This window comes from Cloeon dipterum, chromosome 2 (genome assembly GCF_949628265.1).
Source record: "Cloeon dipterum chromosome 2, ieCloDipt1.1, whole genome shotgun sequence".
In the NCBI taxonomy this organism is placed as follows: Eukaryota; Metazoa; Arthropoda; class Insecta; order Ephemeroptera; family Baetidae; genus Cloeon; species Cloeon dipterum.
Window position 1 is genome coordinate 8,517,843 of NC_088787.1, and position 21,011 is coordinate 8,538,853.

Consider the following 21,011-nt stretch of genomic DNA (forward strand, 5'->3'; position numbering starts at 1 on the left):
TCGAGCAGGGCCTTGAAATCGTGTATATAGGAATTCCTGCGTAGCATAAATTAACCATTTATTTATTAAATATGAATAAAGGCTCGCATTGAGGCTGTCAATTAGCGAGCTTTTAATCGCGTACGGGAATCGACGAGAGGCTAATTATTTATTCCCGAGCTCGATTTTAAAAGTCGCATTGGCTGATGACCAACTTTTCATTTTAGAATACAGTTAGCCATAAATATCGCGAGGCTCTGACCCACAGCTCTCGCTTAATAAGGAGAGAATTTTAATACGCAAACGCGCACGCACCATTGGAAATTCAAATCTGATTGCCAAGGCCTGCGCGCGGAGAAACGAAAGACAAAAGAAAACACGTTTTAATTGAACCGCGCGCGCAGCAAAAGCAAAGAGCATTGTGTGGAAATTACGCGCGCGCATCTTTTGATCCTGAAATATTTCGTGCTGCATTCTTTGATCGTCTCGCGGACAAACAAACAAAATGTTGAGAAAAATAACAATCGCGGCAACGGGCCTCAGCACGAGTTTGCGCTCGCAGCTATTTCAATAATTGATTTCCTTGTAAAAGTTTTGCTATACGCAAACACCCAGCAGCTGTTTCGTGCGTTTTCGTGATGATTGCGCATAGATTCCACCAGTCCAACTTTCAGGCTCTCACTTTTTATCGGTTAAATACATCGACATGCACGGACCGAAAGAAATTCGAGAAGTTATAAAATTATCTTTTATAAAGCATAGAACAAATTCTGTCAGCCGCTTTATGTCTAGATTGTACTATCTAATTCCTGCTCACTGTTTTAACACTTAACTATTTCGTCACTTCAAGTCAAACATCTGGTCAGGGCCTCTCAATTTGTTTTCTTCAAATCTATTAGAAAATTTCTATTTTTTGCTCCTTATATATATGGCTGGTTTTATTTTTATCGGGTGTGAGGATATTATTTTGTTTTTTTTCGCGCGCTTCTGTATTATTTGTGGTGTTTACATTTGTGCGGTAGGCAAAGAAAATAATATTGCGGTTAAATTTTAGGGCTTAACTTCCATACTATAATATATATTCTATATCTCACGTCCTGACTAGCCCTACAACGATCTGCTGCACATATGAAGACACCACTTAATTCAGTAGCGCCTGAAAAAAACTAAAACAATTTCCTATTATATCGATACTCTCAAAAATTCGATTAATTAAAAAAATGACTATTAATAGATAACCGAAAAAGGGACAAAAATATGCGGTTTGTTTTAAGACCTTAATTTTTTCACAAGCTGTTAACATAGATATTTCGCCGTTTTTTTTTAATTGTTAAAAAATGCTGGTGCCAATTTTCGTGACCGAAAAATCCTTTTCCTTAAAAATCATTAATTATAACCTTTTCATCTTTGGAAAACAGCATTTTAGCATAAAACGTTTCCAACATATAGGCTTAAAATCTTGTTTCCAATAATTAACTGCGAGTAAATACACCAGTTGTTCGAAGCCGCCAACAGATAGCACCACTGTATACTTTCGAAATAAATCTAATTTTAAGGTACTTCCGCTGTGATTTCAGACTCAATCCTGCTACTGTGCATTCTTCACTTAATATATTTTCTTTTGACGTGCTGAAAATTAAAATCAGTCCGGCCATTCACTGTAGAAATGCTGGAAAAGATTTTACATTTCTAAAAATAGTTTTTCTCGGTTCTACGGCGAATGGCTAAACCGATTTTGGTTTTCAGCACGTCAAAAGAAAGCATATTAAGTGTAGAATGCACTGTGACAGAATTGGGTCTGAAATCGCAGCGGAAGTGCCTTTAAATTAAATTTATTACGAAAGTATACGGTGGCGCCATCTGTTGGCGGCTTCGAACACTAAGGGCTTACACAACAATAATTGGTGTATTGAATTAAATATATTTTTATCGTCTTTTCTCTTCTGATTTTTTGTTTTAATTTTCCTTGTTCTTGAAAACATCTTCCGAACCTTTTTAAATTTTGTAAACCACATTACATTTTAAGTGGAGGAGTTTCACGCGCAGTGCTGACGAGATCCGCGTCGAAAATTTACATGAGACGTGACAAAATCTGCTGCTGCGTCGTCACCAGCACTCGTCTCATTCAATTAGACAGAAAACCAGCTTTTTAAATGCTGCCGGTACATGAGGAAAATGCTCGTGGCACGTGCGTTGTTTAGACCGCTTTTCTTAATGAAACACACTGCCGAGTGCGCGGCCTCTTCTCAAATATGGTCAATAAAGCGGATGACGTGGAAAACAAGCACATTTCAAATTCATTCGCCATTGTGTTGGAACGGCGGAGAAGAGCCGGACCAAATTAAAATGCGTGTCATTCGAATATGGCTCGGCAGCTGCTGTTATTTTGTTTGAGCGCGCGCTTAAAAGCTTTTTAGCAGATAAAAAGGTAATTGAGTAAACTCGCTCCTCGCGTTTCTTATTATATTTGAGGAAAGTTCTTGAACTCTCGGCCAAGCCCCTGTTTATGCTGGCTTTTTATCACAATATGCAATCGACCTCTTTGACCCTTTGCCACTATTCATCACAAGCTCCGGCTTTGCGAAAAGGATCCGTCCGCGAGAAAATGATGCGGTCGCCTCAACTGTTAAGCGTATATGCTTGCACATACACGTCAAATTTCAAAAACACACTTGCGCACTTGATGCTGCAAATATATACGGTTCTAGTCTTATTTGCACTCTAAATATCACAATTTTTGCTATCAAGTCCAGAAGCTAAAAGGCTGGCGTCAGCAGGTGGAAATAAAATTAGATCAACTAAAATGTTTTAATAATAAATATGTTTTATTATTGGAATTATTGCTACACTTGAGATTAACACACTGGAGGCCTGGTAAGTATTTGAAAATATTTATTCTTTGGATTGGGAATTTAATGAGCATTGATTATGTGAGGTTCAGTATTTTCAGCCGATAAGAACTTCCAAAACTGTCAAATATTGCTTGGAAAAACTTTATAAAACCCCTCATAATTAAATGATTATTTAAATTTGACAAACAAAAAATAATTGTAATTAAATGTTGTATGATTAACCATCTTTGTCTTGTACTTGTCAGATGATGATGTCATTTTTATAATTAATTTTAAATTTAATCGGTAAGAAGTTGAGTTTGACCTTATATGATTCTTTTGGGGGAAACCATATTTTCAAGGAAATTAATTAAACATTTGTATCCTTTTACTAAATTTGAAAGAGCTTTGGGCGGTCATTTTGAAACCTCCCAAGAATTTGTTATTGTAGAATCCTAAAAAAATTGAATATCCCTTATATATTGCGGACACAACCAAATAAAATATATTTTTAAACGTTTTCATATAGATTATTATATTTATTTGACTTTTAAATATAAACTACGCAGCTTTATAATTACACAAATTTCCGTTTAAAAATTACTTCAACTCCTTCAAGTGATAGTACATAATTATGTAAATATTCTCTGACAAGATTTTAATCTTCTGATTAGATTTGTAAACAAATTTAAATCCTCTAACAAATTGTTATTTTTGTTGGACTGATTCGAGGTCAATCGATCAGTTAATCAGTGGTAATTTTTAACAAATTTTCATTTTGATCTGATTTTGATTAGTGACAAGATACTTTTCACGTTGGCGATAAATTAAAAATTTGTAAGTGATGAACTCATTCAACGCAACAAGGTCACTTTACGAAATTTCTTATCAAGACGGTTATTTTCGTCCTTCCAAAAGTCTTATTTGGGAGATAAAGTGACATGCTGGGATGTTTGCTCCTGTCTCGAATATTATTTGCACTTTATCAGTACATCGGCGGTTGCGTGCGTGCTGTGTGCGTTTATTTGCGCAGCCGTGCACCAATTTTATTTTCAGTAACTGCTTTCACGTCCATCCTGCTCAAGCCCGCTGGCGTTGTCTAGCCTGCATAGCTAACCGAAAGCATTTCAATATTCATCGTGGACACGCGTCTCTGTTTTTTAGCCAAATGCTGTTGTTTTTCTGTGTCAAGAACGAACGAACCGAACGAACGAACTGCAACAGGTGCTCGGACGAGCGGGGCAATTAAACGTGACGCGGCAGATGCGTGAGGTGCATTGCAAATAATTTTCAAATGCGTTGCTGCAACGTCGAAAACAGCAGTCTCGCATTCTTTCCTCTAAGTGATAGAAATAAATACGAATGCGTTTCTGACGTCTAGTCAATTAAATCTTGAGCAAGTTTTATTGGAAATCGGGGAAAAATGCAGGAAAATCGTGATTGTCCTTGTTGAGGATTTATTTTCGAAGGCTATACGCGTAATTAATCCACTCTGCGTCGGGTTTTTTCAAACGCACTCGGCTTTTTATACTTGCATTCCACCAGCCAAAAGCAATTTGTCTCTGCTCTGCAACCCTTCCCTCTTTTTATCGCGGCGCAGAGAGGCATTAGCGGCGTGGCTTCGGAAGCCATTACACACTGAAAGAAAAAAGGTCACTCCTCAGTCAGCAACAAAAACTGATGACCACGCACGTATATATTTATTTCCGCCAATGTCGTACAATTAAAAAACGATATTTGTTTCTGAATTAGCTGCGTCGACCGCAGAGCCAATTTGGATCCGTTTTTTTTCTTTCTAATCCGCAAGCTGCGGCGGAGAATTTGCTCTCGTGGCGGAAATAATAACCGACAAGTTGCACCTAGCTTTCGTTTCGTCCACGAAATCGGATCTGCACCTTGGGTGAAATTGTCGTGAGTGCAATGAAATTATTATTTCAATCTCCATTTTACGCCGCGTAATCATTCTGTGGTTTCGATGCATTTCTCGGTTGGAAAGTTGAAAATTGCTGCAAACGCACGATTTTTTTTTTTCTAATTTTCCCAAGTAAATTCAGTCTCATGCACGGACTGTTTATAACCGCCGAGCTCTGTTTCTTACCCGCGACGACTGTGTGACTGCTGCTGGGAAAATAAAACGCGGCTCGATAATCCACCTCTCAGTCAGCCCTTGAGCCAGCAGGGATTAACACCGTAATAAAGAGTCGTTTGGCTGATTTACACGCTCTCCGTTTTGGATTTTGACGTCTTGATTCGAATCTCCGCTGTTCTCACTTTATCATCGCTCCTTAAGGCGCTAATTCGGGTCATGGCCTTTCAAAATCACCTCCAGAATGTCTGATATTACATTAAATTAATTTTATACAAACCAAAAATCGTTTTATTTTATAGATTTCACTTTTTTCATTAAATTAAGGTTAATTTTAAAAACAGAGAGAGAGAAAGAAATTCCCGCACAGGTAATTTTAATTTAAAATTCAAAATTTCAAATCTGCTCAGACCTGCGTGGATTTAAAAAGAAGCACTTTTTAAGTTAAAGAGGGGAACACAGATTAATTTAAATGGAAGAGATATTTCATTTTTTTACATGAAATTTGACATAGAATTCAGCGGGGGCTGGATGTGGGATAAAATTGGTTCCCACTGCGCAGATCCAAGATGGCGTCTGAATGTGGGAAGCAAAAAGCTGTCTTTGGATTGCCGTACGATGTGTCAAGAGTTTGTTTTTACGATCCAAAAGACACAAATAGTACAAGTAATGCAAATTATGTCACAACATTGACCAAAACTTGCTTCTTTTCGCGCATTTTCACTGACTGTTATTTCGCGCCATTCTCCACCGGACGCCATATCTGCGCGTCGCACCAATCTGGGCCCCGCTGATAATTTATTGAGTAATATCAACTTAGAATTTAAAAATAAATTTCAAATAAAAAAAAATCGAAGATAAAATATTTTCTCGATTCGTAAATTATTTAAAAAAACGATTTCGGCCAAAATCGTACAAAAGTGACTATTTTTTAAATCTAAACTAAATCACCATAATGCGGTCAAAAATATAGGACATTCTTTAAAATCTAGATTTCTGTCTCAATTAAGCAGTCAATAAATTGGATTTGGAAAATTGAAACTATATGTAATTGAAGTTGTTTCTAACCCTTGATTTAATTGTTTGTCGTTGAAAGGGCTAATAAAACTAGGAAAAAAACTCATCTAAAGAATTTTCGAATCACGCCTTATTGCATGCTTTGCTGTCGGCCCAACTAAAATATAACTGCCATAAAATCATAAATATCTCCCTTTTCTGTTTTAATAACCACGATTGAAGACATAAAAATGCAATTTTGTAAATATTTTTCCCAGCAAGCCTTTATTATTTATTTTTATGTAATGACAAAGGAGCTCTAAGAAATTATTAGAATTAAATTAATTCTGAAAGCTAGCAATTCCAGGAGCAGTGAAATAGAGCTGAACACATCACTTATTAGATAGAGCAGATCACGATCGAGTGGGCGTTTTTCTATGAGTCACACGTTTGACTCATTCAGCACAAAGGCGAAAACACACACACATATAAACATTGCGACAAAGGAGAGAGAAATCTTCCGCCAAAGCGGCGTTTTCCGTGATCCGTCCACCGCGGCAAAGCAAACAATTATTATTAATTTTCGTCTGAGCTGCGAGAGAGGATGAAACGCACGCAGACGAAACCTGACGAGGCGAAAGAATAGACACTCACTTCTTGGATTTCAGCGTTCCATCCATCGGTGCTTCTCTGCTTCTCGCCCGCCGAGCGCAACGCAGTGACTTGCGTCTTGGTGCTTTATTTTGTAATCATAATAGAACCTTTCGGCATGTCAAATTCAAAAGCAGGCCACACCACACCAACCTCGGGTCAGCAGATGCGTCCGCGTGGGAGAAATCGACTATATTATATGTACTTGAACAGCAAATTGGATGAAATGAATACTCAACTCGACAATGCCGTATTTTTCCCGTTGAAAAAATATTCTTAGAAATTCGGAATGCACCTGCGAGGAAGAATGACTAGACCAGTATTAAATTATTGTTCAATATAGAGGAAAATAAAATGTCATAATGATATAGAGTAAGTACTTTTTTCTACTTTTTGACGGTCAACGTTAAAAATCATTATGTTCTGATAATATCCTCCATGCTCTAATTACCTATTTAACTACCTTAAAAATCTAAATTAAAAAAAGAATAGGAATGAGAAGCTAATAAACCCCGCTTGTACCAGCAGCCACTATAATTTTTTAAAAATATAGGAAATTTTGGAGAAAATTATTTTATTAAAATATAGATTATCCGCAAAATTTAATGAGCATTGATGAAACAAATTTTGTTTCAAATTATTTTGTAATCACAAAATTTAATAAGATAGCAAAATAATATTTTATAATTTTTAAATTAATTTCAAACTCCAAAAATTAATTGAACCTTTTTTAACTAATTTTAATATTTTATCCAAAAAGAGGTATATTTAAAAATCTAACTTTTTATTTTTGTATAAAATTTGGAGCTTGAAATTAAGTTTCTAAAAAGTAATGTAACAATTAATTTTTTTAATGAAATTTGTTTTATTATCTCATTATTTTAACTTCTCATTAAATTTTGTGATTAGTAATTGTTTTGAAACAAAAAATATTTTGGTAAAATGGCTGCTGGTACAAGCGGGGTTTACTAGCTACTGGAATTTAACGCTATTTTTTAGTTATTACTATATTTTTTTGTTCTAGCAGTATGTTTTAATTTAGATTTTATTTTTACTTGTTGGAATATTATGTATGCTTATGAACAATTTTTCATTTGTAATTGGAATTGGAGTGCAGATTAACTGAATAAACAAATTTATATTTTTTTGCGACAATTTACGATTTTTTTTCAAATTTTGCTTAAAAATAAGTTTTTGGACCGATTTAGACGGAAGTTTTAAGTTGAGAACATTCGATTCTCGTTAACCCGTTTAGATGACGACTTTCATTCGGCGCAGCTGAATTATGGTCCCCCACATCGCGGTGCGTGCGTGTGTGTGTGTGTGTCTGTTTGGAGGCAGCGCAGAGTAGATTATTTGAATAACAAAGGGGACCACCACCGCCAGCATACACATATTATCCTCTCTTCTCTCCCCATCGCGAGCGTTTAGCCCTAGACACGAGAGAAATTCTCATAAAAATAATTGCTCCTTCTCGATAATTTCGGCTGGAACGAGGAAAAGAGGCAGACACGCCGGCTGCCTTGCTAACCTTGCGTCGGCCCCAACCTTGGTGCTATTGAAATAATTATTATTCAAATTTTAATGTGCCTCCGAGGAAAGAAAAAACAATGGATTAGACAGTGAGCAGGAACATGCAACCCTGTCAGATTTCAACTTTCTTCTTGGAATTCCTGGCAACTTAATAGAAACACCCCTTATTAGGGCTAAAAATTTACCCTTGGTGATTCTTATTTAATTTCTTCCACAAAAGGTGAAGATTTGTAAGAAAACAATGAAGTGCAATTTAAGGAGATGAATGGGGGTAACACAATAAGCTTGCAAAGTGACCTTTAGACCAAAACCAATCAAAAGGACCCTCCTGTGAAATGTCAACCTGAGGCCACTTTTGTTTTCTATCTACCTTCTCACCCCCAGGTTATATTTTTCTTTGAAACCTCTCACAAAGAGGATGAAATATTTAAATAAATCAACTACCCTTCAACAGTGTAGTTCCTGGAGCTGGATTGTGATTGGCTCGTTATCACAATCAGCTGTGTGACCTTGAGGGTAAATGCCTCCACCAATATCGTTTTACTGCATATTGTCCAGAACAAAGAAGATACAAAAATGCGCGAAAGCATTTTAATGCGATTTATGGATCTGAATAGGAATTGCTCATAAATATAATCAGCCGTGCGACTTTGAGGCTATTAAAAATAATCCCTTCCTTCTCTACCTGAGGCCACCACTTGGCATTATTTCGCTCTTATTGTCCTCATCCCCAGAATTTTTCATACAAAATTTCTCACAAAGAAGATTGACTTTTCCTTACAATCTACTCTGTGACCTTCACACCTGACCAATCAGCGGTGACATGCCAACAGGAGGTCGCCACTGTCGTTTTTTTTTCTGCCCTTTCTCCTTATCCCAAGAATTTTTGAGACGAAAAAGCCATATAAAACAGAACAAAGACTATATTATTTTGGTAATTTGACCGTTAACACATGCACGTGTTTGTTTCACCCCCGAAAGGAAGGCCGTCGGGTGTTTCGCTGCCTGATTTACCTAACATCGCTGTCGGATTATTAGAGCAGCGGACTTCAATCATTTCGCTTTCTGGTCATAAAACGTTATATTACCCCGGCCGTGGCTGGCGGCAAGGACAGCAGTGCGCTGCCGTGAACAAGGAGAACACACAGCCGCGATCATAGCTGCTTTGAATATTCAAATAAGGAGACCAAAGCCCAACGACGGCGGCGGCGGACGCGACCAAGAATGGGAAATACAAATAAATCAAACACGATGCGACCGACGGCCGTGTTTTTTTTTCTTGGACGCGGATTCCTCATTCTTTTATTTCTTTCTTTGGTGCAGCTTGGAAAATGAATAGGTGCCGCGCTCGTTTTGGATCAATCCCAATTTTTCTTCAGAATAGGCGAAGAGTTGAAAACGCTCTGTTACATTGCGTGCCGACAAAGTTCAAAGGATCGGATATATGCGCCGCTTTGTCTGCATTCAGGGAAAAACGAAACTATATGTGTTGTAAGCGGCGTGTTTGACTCTCGGCATCCGTTTCTACATCCAGGAAATCGATTAGCCGCGTTTATATACAAAAATAAATAAATAAGTGATAATAAAACAGGTCATCTATTCATATCCTCCAGGGCTTGAATTTTCTGTAAAGAATATAAATAATTGTTGCTATAGGGTTTTAAATCTATAATGAAGAGTTTTATGAGACGTTTTTGTGTTCAATGTTAGAAGATTTGAACTCACATCATTTTAATTCCAACCTTCTTAAACCCTTGAATATTTTTCTGACCTCACAATATTATAAACCTAACATTTTTTGGATACTCATTAAAAGAGGTTGCAGTTTATTCCTGTTTTCTATCCCAAGAATTAAAGTGAAAAAAATTGTTATGTTAAAAAATAACCGAAGAAACATAATGTGCGAACTACTGGAATATCAAATCAAAACAATTTGGGGCGGTATTATTATTAATTACACCTCTGAATTGCTTAAAATTTTAAACAATAATCTCATAAGTTAAGAATTCAGGCCTTGCACAGATAAGAAAGTGATAAAGACGGTTTTAATCGTCTAAAACTCACACTTCTTATGAAATGAACCAAAGACACCACCTCAAAAATTACACTTCTGTCAACTTTCTCATATTTAAAATAATTTTAAAAAATTCAAATTTATTTATTTTTTGCTCTAAAGCTTAAAAAAGAGATAGAGTTTCTTCTGGTCTTAATTTATCTTGGTCAGATCACACAATTTGCAAGAAACTCTTATATTTTAGAGAAGTAAAAACGCGTTTCCTCATTAGGCAGACGGTGCCCACCATTCGACAAGAAATTAATGATTTTTATTCCCGACTTTCTATGCGTTGGCATAAAAATTTATTCATTTTCTGATTATCCTTCCGTCTGAATCGTTTTTATTAACAAGATGCCCGAACTAATAAATTTCCCCGGTCCACTATTTTAAATTCATCTCGAATTTCATGAGAAAACCACCTCGTTGGAACGTCCGAATACCGCCCGGGGACTCTCATATTCTTTCGTCATCTCGCACGGCGTCCAGTATATATAATTTTGATTATGTTGCTTCGAATATGTACGCGTTAACGAACACCTTCGTCATCCTTTTTAATATTCCGAATGTGAAACGTGAAACCTAATTGGAATCTCGTCTTGAGCCGGTGGAATTACACTAAACCCCTTCTTCATCGAGTGACCCACGTGCACATATGTGTATTATGTCTTCTTATTCCGCTCGGCGCAATAATACGACTCTCTTCCGTGAGAAAAAGCGGTGCGTTTAGCATGCAGACAAGAGACTCGTTTTGTACCTTCGGAAATGATGCAAAAAGTGGCAGAATCTCTCTAGCGCTCGCATCGTTTGCCGCGGCGACAATGCCTGCGCTGACAAAAACTTGCGCGCCGCATCGTCGGATATTAACGGTCCCATTGTTGTTGGTTTCAGCCTCGTCTAATCAGTTAGCCTCTTCAAAATCTGTTTCAAACGTTTACACTCTTTATGTTACGTCGTGATATATATACAATTACCGCGGTCCATCTGAAGAAGACCATATACCGTCATTTTAATTAAACATTTTTTACTTTCGACTGCAAATTAAATGGAACTAAATACCTGTCCATTAGGGGAATTAATATTTTAAAAAGTAATTAATTTCAAACAATGTCTAATATGATTGATATAAATTGATTGAAAAGGAAAGGAGTATGTCTCAAGGGTTAAGTAATGTAATGCAGAAAGAAATAAATCCGATAAATGTTACAGGAAATTCCCCAGTGTCGTGAAACCTGTGTTCTAAGCCACCAACAGATGGCGCCACCGTATACTTTCGTAATAAATTTAATTTTAAGGCATTTCCGCTGAGATTTGAGTCTCAATCCTTCCACTGTGCATTCTTCACTTAATATGGTTTCTTTTAACGTGCTGAAAACCAAAATCAGTTCAGTCATTTTCCGTAGAAACTTTGGAAAAGATTTTACATTTCCAAAAATTGCTTTTCTTGATTCTACGTCGGTTGGCTTAACCGATTTTGGTTTTCAGCACGTCAAAAGAAAGCAAATTAAGTGAAGAACCTACAGTGGCTGGATCGAATCTGAAATCATAGCGAAAGTGCCTTAAATTAATTTCATTACTAAAGTATACAGTGGCGCCATCTGTTGGCGACTTGAACACTGAGGGTTTATACAACTGGTGAATTGGACATTACGAGTGATTTAACAGCCCAATTAATTTTTTCGTCCATTAATATTTATTTAATAATTATATTATTCAAATTAAATGTTTTTTTAATTTAAACGGAACCAATAGTGTTTAAAACAGTCCTTAAAATAATTTTGCGCTGAATTATTCCACAACATTGAGTGTAAAAATTGTAATCAAAATTATCAGACATCCTCGTTACACGTACGCTTTTAGACAGTTGTGGAATTTTTAGAACATTTTAAATAATACTCAAATGGTTTATTTTGCATGATTCGAATTAATTTGGTGGTGTCCCATAATATAATGATTGGAAGCTTACAGAACAAATTAGAGTTTATTTCTAAATGATTTCCATGATTATTAAATCATTTTAGAATAACCACCAAATGATTTTCAGCAGAACAGGCCAGTAATAAAATTAAAGCAAAAATTTAGAATTAACGGATGAATTTTAACAAATAAAAAATTTAATCTAATAATCAATCCCCCTAAATTATAAAAAAAAAACAGAAAATTAAGGCATAAGTAAAAATTAAATGTATAAGAATAATTGGAGCTATGATTTATTTTGGTATAATTTCAACATTGATGTAAAACCAAAATAATTGTGTCTAATCAAGATATTAATTTATTTCCTTTGCAAATGCTGTGTTATTTTTCTATCTAAGGGTGGATGAAGCAATTCTCTTCAACATATCGCAATTCTTTCTGCTCAAGATAATAACATTTTGGTTTTTGTCTGTACCACATGTTGCTGCGACTGCTGCTGTTGCTGCACGTGTTGTTGATGCAATAAAATTTTACGATTCACACATATGCAGAGCGCATTAACGGCCATATAATATCATACTTAATTTCATTGTTGGTGCACGCTGCGCCGAGCAAATAGTAAAAAAGCGAAACTAACGAGAATGTGTCACCGGCACGAAACGAATCTCAAACAACGTCGCCATAAAATGGCGGGCAAATGTTTGACTTTTTAATTAGGCGAGCCGAAAAGCTAGTGACATCAGCTGGAAAACAACTCTCGGAGAGAGAAAAAAATATATATGTGTATGCATGTGCACGTCAAATAGACCAAAACGTGCGCGCGCGACCTTATCTCTTTCACGTGCTCTGCGCGCCGCCGCGAGAGGCAACAGAGGAATTTCTCCAAAAGCTAGGCGCTTTGTATCGTCGTCTCTCTACTAACGGCTATGAGAGAATTTTTTCCACTGTCTCCGTGGAAATTAATGGCGCAGCTCGCCGAAATTACACGCTGCCACAAACACCACAACAAAGGGACAAGAACGATTAATTTTCCAGAGAAAAAGTTTGAAACTTTCAAAGTTTTTTGACTGGTTTCGATTTAAATAATTTACCGTAAGCGTTTGTTTTTTTCCACAGAACATATTGATTAGAAGTAGAAGTTCTAATTTTATATTTCATGATTTTGGCTATTTCGAAGCCAGTTTAGTTTTATTTTTTGCTGATCAAAGAGGCTAGATGTCAACTGCTAGACAAACCAACAATTTTTGTTAAATTTGTTTTTCTTTAAAATAAAATTAAAAATTTATTGCAATTTTAAACCAATTAAATAAATACAAAAACGTTACTGGGTGTGGCCACATCTACATGAATCGTGTAAATTAATTTAAATTTTAAATTAAAAAAATCTAGATAAGCATCCTAAATCCATGAATTATCTAATTTTCAACATTTGAACTTCCCACAGCTCATTGAGATTGTAATTTTTGTTTAGAACAAACTAGCCAACGTTCGATGTTCGATTACAAGGATAAAAATAATTTAAAACACAAGGAAACACGTGTTTACTTCATATTTTATTTATTTATTTATTTCATTTGTCCGACCAATTGATCGGTGGAGCGAATAGAAATCAATCAATGCGCGCGACGTGAGCCGCTATAGATGTGAAATTAATTGCGACAACTTCACTTGTCATTGAGCAATTTCACCGAGTGTGGCGATTAGAAAACGGTGTTTTTCCTTAATGAGCGACAAATGGCGTACAATTTGAAACGCGATACCAGGGCAAAATTACACGTTTCGCGCGCCAACACGGTGGAAAATTGTTTCACGAGACGATGTAGAGAGGATAAATATTTCATGACGACGAGATATGGTGTGTGAGTTGTTTTCGATTGATCGGCATTACACAACGATTAGGTCACACTTAGAAATAAAAGCACGTGATGAGAGAAGATTGCGAGAAGTATACTGGAATAACAATTGGAATTCAATGTAAATTAAGGTCATTTTCTGAATTCAGATGGAATAAGAAATGAATTTAATGCGATGGAACTATGTAATGGTTTTCTATTGAGGTGTAAATTGAAGTGAGTTGATCGATAAACAATTTGTTCTAAAATTTGCAACAGTAAAAAAGGACTATGCTACAGTAACAATTCAAATGTTTCTAATTTTCTTCAAATTTTACAGCGTTTGACCAAATTTTCAAGGCAGATTTCGATTCCTCTCGTCGAGATTTGTCCAACAGCGTATAAAACCTTTTAGTGAAACTTTTTTGCTGTGAAATAAAATAGGATTTCAAGTAAGGAGACAGTCCTCGCCATTTGAAAAGCATGCTAACTCTGTTGCCACCTTTCTCAAAAAAATTGCAGTGCTACTTTCAATTAGGTATATGAGTTGGCAACAAGGATTTTCCCGGCTTTTTTGCAGTAGCAATCCTTTTTAAAAAATATATATTTAATCATGTGATCAAATTCCGTTATATTGTATTTTTTTTTAATTTTATCACAAGCCACAAATCAAATTTCAGTTTTTAAATTTTAATTTAATTCAGAAAAAGAGTTAGCTTAAAATTGTACTACCTCTTAAAGTAAACGTCATGACCTGTAAGAGCTATCTCATCGGTATTTTCCTACATAAACAACGAAAGAAATTTTAGTAAACAACGTTTAGCTATCTCCTCCAGTGACCCAAATCCGGCTTATTTTGGCCAGTTATGCCATTAAAATCGAAAGAAAGCCTATTTGTGAAGCGCAGAAATGCCTTACGCGGATGAAATTTATGCCCTCGCACATTAGCAACAGCAGCACACACGTAAAACGGCAGCCGACCGACCGTATACCGCAGCGTGTTATTTTTTCTTTCTTTCTTTTTTTCATTTCATTTTACAATCCGCGTCTTATATTATGTATAAGCTCGAGCGTGCGCGGCGGCGATGCCCTTCGAGCAGGGAGTTTGCCAACAGTCTACCATTTAGACGCACACAGGAAGTCAGCCGGCTTTATCGTGTTATTTTTTATATATTTATATTTTGTGATTAAGCAGCAGCAGCAGCAGCGCGCTGCGTGCACCGTGCACGGCAGCGCAGTCGTTTGAATGCACTCGACTGCACCGGCTAATTATGCCCAACAATGCTCCGCGCCGCTGGTGCCGCACGCAAAAAGCGCTGATTTATTTTTTTTGCGTGCAAGATGAGATTTCGCACGGCAGATTACGCGGCCAACGCAACCGGAATAATAAGAAGCCGGACGCACTGGACTGTGCATTTGGTGTAATTTCCAGCAGGGAAATGTCGAAAAGCTGAAAGTCTCAAATCGCAGCAAGGACGATGCTCTCTTTTTTTTTGTATAGGAGTTAAATTTTATAATTTAGATTTAATTTTTTATTTCAACGTAATTCAAACGAAACTGAAATGCTTATCAATTCAATATAATAACATTAAAATAAGTCTAATTTGGTCAGGAGGATATTTTTATGAGAAGTTATAGATTATTTATTTATTATATGTTTAAAAAATTGGAACGTATTTCAAATATTAAAAAGTTTTTCATAAAAAATAGTTACATAATATAATTAAAAAAAATTATTACATATCATTATTATTAGAGTAATCATTCTAGCCAATATTGAGCCTTTATCTCTGAACAGCGTGGGTAAAAAAATGAAAAGAATCAATTAAATTTATTCATTTTTTGTTAATAGTAAAATGGTATTATTTGAAATTTAAAGTCTTAATTATTCCTAGCAGTAATTTAAATTTAATTAACAAGATCAATTCAATATTTTCAGATTAAAAATAATAAAATATAAATTTAAAAAGGTAAACCACAGGATTCAGAATGAAAATACGTAAAAACCGGTTTTAAAACTATGAAATTAATCTTTGAAACGGTTTACCAGGTGCACTTTCCTCTTTCCTCCTTCCTCCTTTCCTGGCCAAGAATCAATAAATCAAACAGAGAGAGAGAGAGATCTCTTCATTTGCGCACGAACACCAGCTTAAAGACCAATTTATCAGGAGCCGCAGAGCGACAGATTTTCCTTAAAGAAGAAAAATATACAACGTGCAGTCACGCGAGAGTATAATTAACGTCCGATTTGTCCCTGTTGATTCCGAAAACGTCTGGCTGCTCTCGAGGTTAATATTTTATTTATCGTGTCACCCTGGGAGCAGTGTGTGTCAGCAGTCAGCAGCGCAGTGTGGGCCGCAATCATCGCGCGCACGTAACATATATTTTATCCATGCACACACGTGGATTGTTATTATTTTCAAGGAGGAAGCGAGATAAAATCCTCGTGGGCGGGTCTCACTCCTTTTTCCAGCGTTGATCTCATCAAGTGCCCACCTCGTGTTATAAATATAAATGTGTATTGTGCATGCGGCGGCTCGACGCTATATATGCTGAGAGACTGACTGAGTATGAGATGAGATGCGTCCACGGAAACCTCCAAATCGGCCGCAAGCGACGCACGGGAAAAACGGAGCAGGATAAGAATAAGAGGTCGAATAGTATAAAATGAATTTCGTAACAGAATCTATGTCCCAGTTAGAAAAATTTGGTCCTAGGGAACCGAAATGGTTCCCAAAAGTGTCAGAGGACCGGATTGGAACCGAAATATTGGGTTCGGAAGCGAATTCGGTCCAAAACCTGGAATTAGAAGCGGACGTCGCACGGTTTGGGACCATTTGCTTCCCCTCACGGACAGTTTTCCTCTGTCTGGAACTGTCCGGTCTTACACAGAACCAATTTCGGATCGTCGAAGAGTGATTTTGCTCGCCGCCAACGATTTTTCAATTTTAAATTAGATTTAAAGGGCTAACGATCAGACCAATATAGAGGTTCATGTTAATTAAAATCATATCTTTTGTTAAGGACCGAATGGTCCCGCGAAAGGAACCGAATTTCGGTTTGCACCGTTGAATTTTTTGGTCCTACGTAGAACTATTTGGTTCCACGATGGAATCAGACGGTCCCTTCAAAAGGAACTGCTTCGATTCCGATTAAAATATTCGGTTTCCTCTATAGGACCGAATTATTCTGTTGTTTTTCATAAATTTTTCTTTATTTTAATTTAAAAAAATCTTTAGGTTCAAGATTTGAAATTAAATATGTCTCACAGTCAGTTCACCTCCAGGGTTAAAGGCACAGTCACCAGAACCTCAGTGCGTCATCAATGACACAATGACAGTGATGTCATTTTTGTCTGTCCCTTAACAATGATTACAAACACATTTTTCACAGTGCAACATGTTATTAATTTTTTTTTACTTTTTTTTTTAAAAATCTCACTCGCCACGCTGAAACATTACCAGATTTGCACAATTTAAGAGTACACAAGTAAAGTGGGATCTAAGTTCTGAAATTAACACGTCAGGGAATTAAATGATTTAAAAATAATTGTGAATTTTCTTAAAAATCTTCCCCGCCCAAAAGCTCAAAATTAAAAATACCATAAATGAACTCCCTTATATTTTGCTCAATTTGTATACTGCCCCATTTTTCTTTCAGGAAATTCGTTTCAGTTGGGCCAAATCGAATGAAAAGCAATGCTCTACGTTTTCTTTATTTCTACTTTTCCGACACGTTCCCCTGCTATAGGTTATGGTTATAAAGTCGTGCGATCGGTACCTATATTGTTGAAATATTTTACCTAAATTCGATCCACCCCCCTTAATGATCGGTCATTGTGCTCGAGTTATTTGAAGTAGTGTCCCTTTGTCAATTGACCATAGACGCGTTGCACAGAAAAGGTGGCGTGACCAAAAGTGTACAAACATATTTTTCCGTCGCATTCCTGCTATTCATCGTGCCAGGGGAGCATTACGAGGAAAGAAGAGCAGCGTCTTTTATATTCACGACATAAAGCGACAAGGCCGAGGATGAAGGGAGTCTGCAGCTGTGGAAGAGAAAAGCTCCTTGCAGACAGACGACCTTCACCCACCCTGCCGAGGGGGTGGCGCCGCGTGCTTATTCCAGCTGGATGCTTGGGGGAGGGCGGGCAGCTTGCCCGCGAAAGCAGCAGGTGTGGCTCACCGCATTGTCTTTTTCCCTCGCAGACTGTCCCGCGAAAGCCGAGTCAGGGGGTGACTTTTTCCAATTGTGTTTCGAGTGGTTCACGCGTCCGTCTGTTCAATTTGTCAAATAGGGGGAAATCGTCTGCTTTCGTAGACGAGACAAACGTCAATTTAAAACCTCATTTGATTATTTTTTTTATTTTTTTTTCGTATGGAATTTTGATTTGAAATAATTTAAAATATTTGGACTATTTAGACGTGGAAAATAAAGTGATTAAAATGAGACCCATCAATGATGCGATTGCTTATATATTTTTAAATTTGAATCTATTCTAACAATAAAAATATTTAAAAATACACAAGTTTGGTATATTTAATAAAATATAAATCTTAGTTTTTTTGCAACAGAAAAAAATTAAACGTCTTTAAAACTATGAAACTTGTTACGAACAAAAAGGGTCAACGGTCACAACCGTTTAGGAAGTGGAATTCACTGTTTTTAGAAACAAAAGGGCAATCCGTCTTATTAAGAAGCGGATCTGGCCGTGTTCAAGCTCGAGAATTAGCTAATTCGGCAAAAACGGGCCTCACGTCTGTCTTTCTCGCATATTTCACTCGGCCGGCAGCAACAGCCGCACATACACTCAAGGTTGAGGAGGAATTTCAGCGAGCAGCCAGACACGCACATATTATCATTTTCTCGAAAAAAAATAAAGCAGGAACTTGGCCAAGTGAGAAGCGTAATTAAAAGCTGAGAAGAACGCGTAATCGACGCGACGCACGAGTTTTTCTTTCCACTCATTTTCGAATTAATATTATATTTTTCCTCTCGGCTTGGCATTCCTGCGTCTCTTCATTGCGGAGGTCAACAAGTTGTAATTCCGTGCATAAATTATTTTTATTTTCATGACAAGGCGCGCACGCACCTCGCCGGCCGATTGGCCAACGACGATAATTATGCGCGAATCTTGCTATATTTGGACGCGGCTTTGTGGACTTGGGAATTCTGGTCGATCGACTTTCTTTTCTAGGCTTTGTCAAGACGACCACAGACTACAATCTTCACTAATCATGGACGAGTTCATGGTGAATCAAAATTTATGGGATAGATTTTTCGAGAGCATAGAGACATTTTTTCCTATTTTTAAAACGCAGTAAAAAGTTATTCCTAATTAGTTTCTTTTTTATTCTTTTAATGGTGCAAAAAAAATCTGAATTTGTTATATTTTCAATATTTTAAATAGAATAATAAATTTATAAAGGCAGTCACCATTCTTTCCTTTAATATAAATTCAAACAAATTTGAATTTTTTATACCTGTTAGCGCTAAACTTGTTCAATTATTTTTTGGTATCACGATTTGATCGTTTAATCGTCTGGAAAAGCAACTATTTTTAAATCATTCTCTTCCCAATGATTAAAAAATATGTATATTTTACTACCATAACAAAATCAATAGTGAAATAATCGATGTTAATTTTGAATTTCGACAAGTTTAGTCTAGTAAATTTCCTTGCTGGCAAAATTGAAATTTTGATTGAATAGAAACTTTTTTATTTGTTTCCTATTTTCTATTATTTTTTTAGCTATATTGAAAAGGGATTAAAATTTACGACAATCCAGACTAAAGCAGACTACAGTAAAAAATGAAATAAACAAGAAATGGAAAACTCACTGTACGTTTTAATTTCTACTTTAAATTGCTCTTAAGTGTTTCACATTTTTAACACAACCATATTAGAAAATTTTCCAAATCAACTGCTAGATTTCTTCGAATTAAATTTATGAATGGAATTTTTCTCATCAAAGGGGAAAACGCCTCGCATGGTCTCTGCGGTGATAATCACTCACATGACATAATAACACACTAGAGAGAGAGAGGACAATGAGCTAGAGTTGTTCCTACCTGATAAGATAATCAACGTGGTTGGAGGAAGAAGTCGCGGAGAGTTGAGCAGGGCCAATGCCATGCCTGATCGGACGGTGTCATCGAGCGCCAACCACCAAAATCAGTCTTTTTTCCCTCGATTCACTCGCGCCGATTTTGCTATCTGTATGTGTAAACTCGGAGGCGTGGAAACGGGTGCCGGGCACCGTGCAGCCGCCGATCTCGCGCTTTTCACGACTGAAAACACACTGGCGGGCACTTTGCGGCCCGCGCTGCGATCCTCGTCCGGCAGCGACACCTCGACGTCCCCGCCGCCAACTCGGAGGCAGGCTACGCGCCCGGGGCCCCGAGCGACATCTACGGCTGCAACTAAGCGCTTATCTGTCCAAAGAAGGGGTTCTACAATATTAGAAATAAATATAGTGTAAGGAAATAGGCTCTAGTTCAGATGTTTTTCAGGAGTCTCAATTAAAAAAGATACTCATACTATACTAAGGGATGCTACTCAATGCAACGCAGACCATTTGAGAAATCATCAAAAACAAACGTTAAGCGAATTTTTCAAAAACATTTTAAGCAAGTGCCAAAATGTCTTAGAAAAAACACAAAACATTCATTGTCGCCAAACACCCGTGACTAGGACAGCCGTTTCGGGTATTAAACCCTCGTCAGCTAGCCTTTGGTGCAGCGAGTCCCTCACCTCACGGAGAGCGAACATCTCTGTCGCGTCAATCTCCAACACTAACTCAACCAGGTTTTAAGCTGGCAGCTTGCATCGGACAAAAACGCGTGGCGTTCAATTCTAACAATTTCTCAAATAGTATAAATCGTTGCATGAGTTATAACACGGAATTTAAAGAAAAATGCGTGACCTAATACAAGAGAGAATCAATCTCTCCAATGTAAAGGATTTTTGCTCAATACAAAACGAAAAAATTCCAGGAATTTTCTGTTCAGAAGGGAAAGAGCTGGTTGTCGAAAAACCGTACGGCAGCAATGCTTTTGGCTAATAATCAACAATAAAATAAAATCGATAATATCTCTAAATAATTATCACTCCCTTGTCAGTTTATCTCAAT

General features: G+C 36.9%; 1 protein-coding gene across 2 annotated transcripts in view; it reads right to left on the minus strand.

The window, feature by feature from the left end:
* cv-c (crossveinless c) overlaps window positions 1-20,190 on the minus strand; it is a 66,272-nt gene extending 46,082 nt beyond the window's left edge. For both annotated transcript variants that reach the window (XM_065481246.1, XM_065481245.1), the window contains exon 1: window positions 19,951-20,190. The gene's annotated coding sequence lies outside the window, so the exon portion shown is untranslated. The remainder of the gene's footprint in view (window positions 1-19,950) is intronic.
* Window positions 20,191-21,011: the final 821 nt, after the last annotated feature.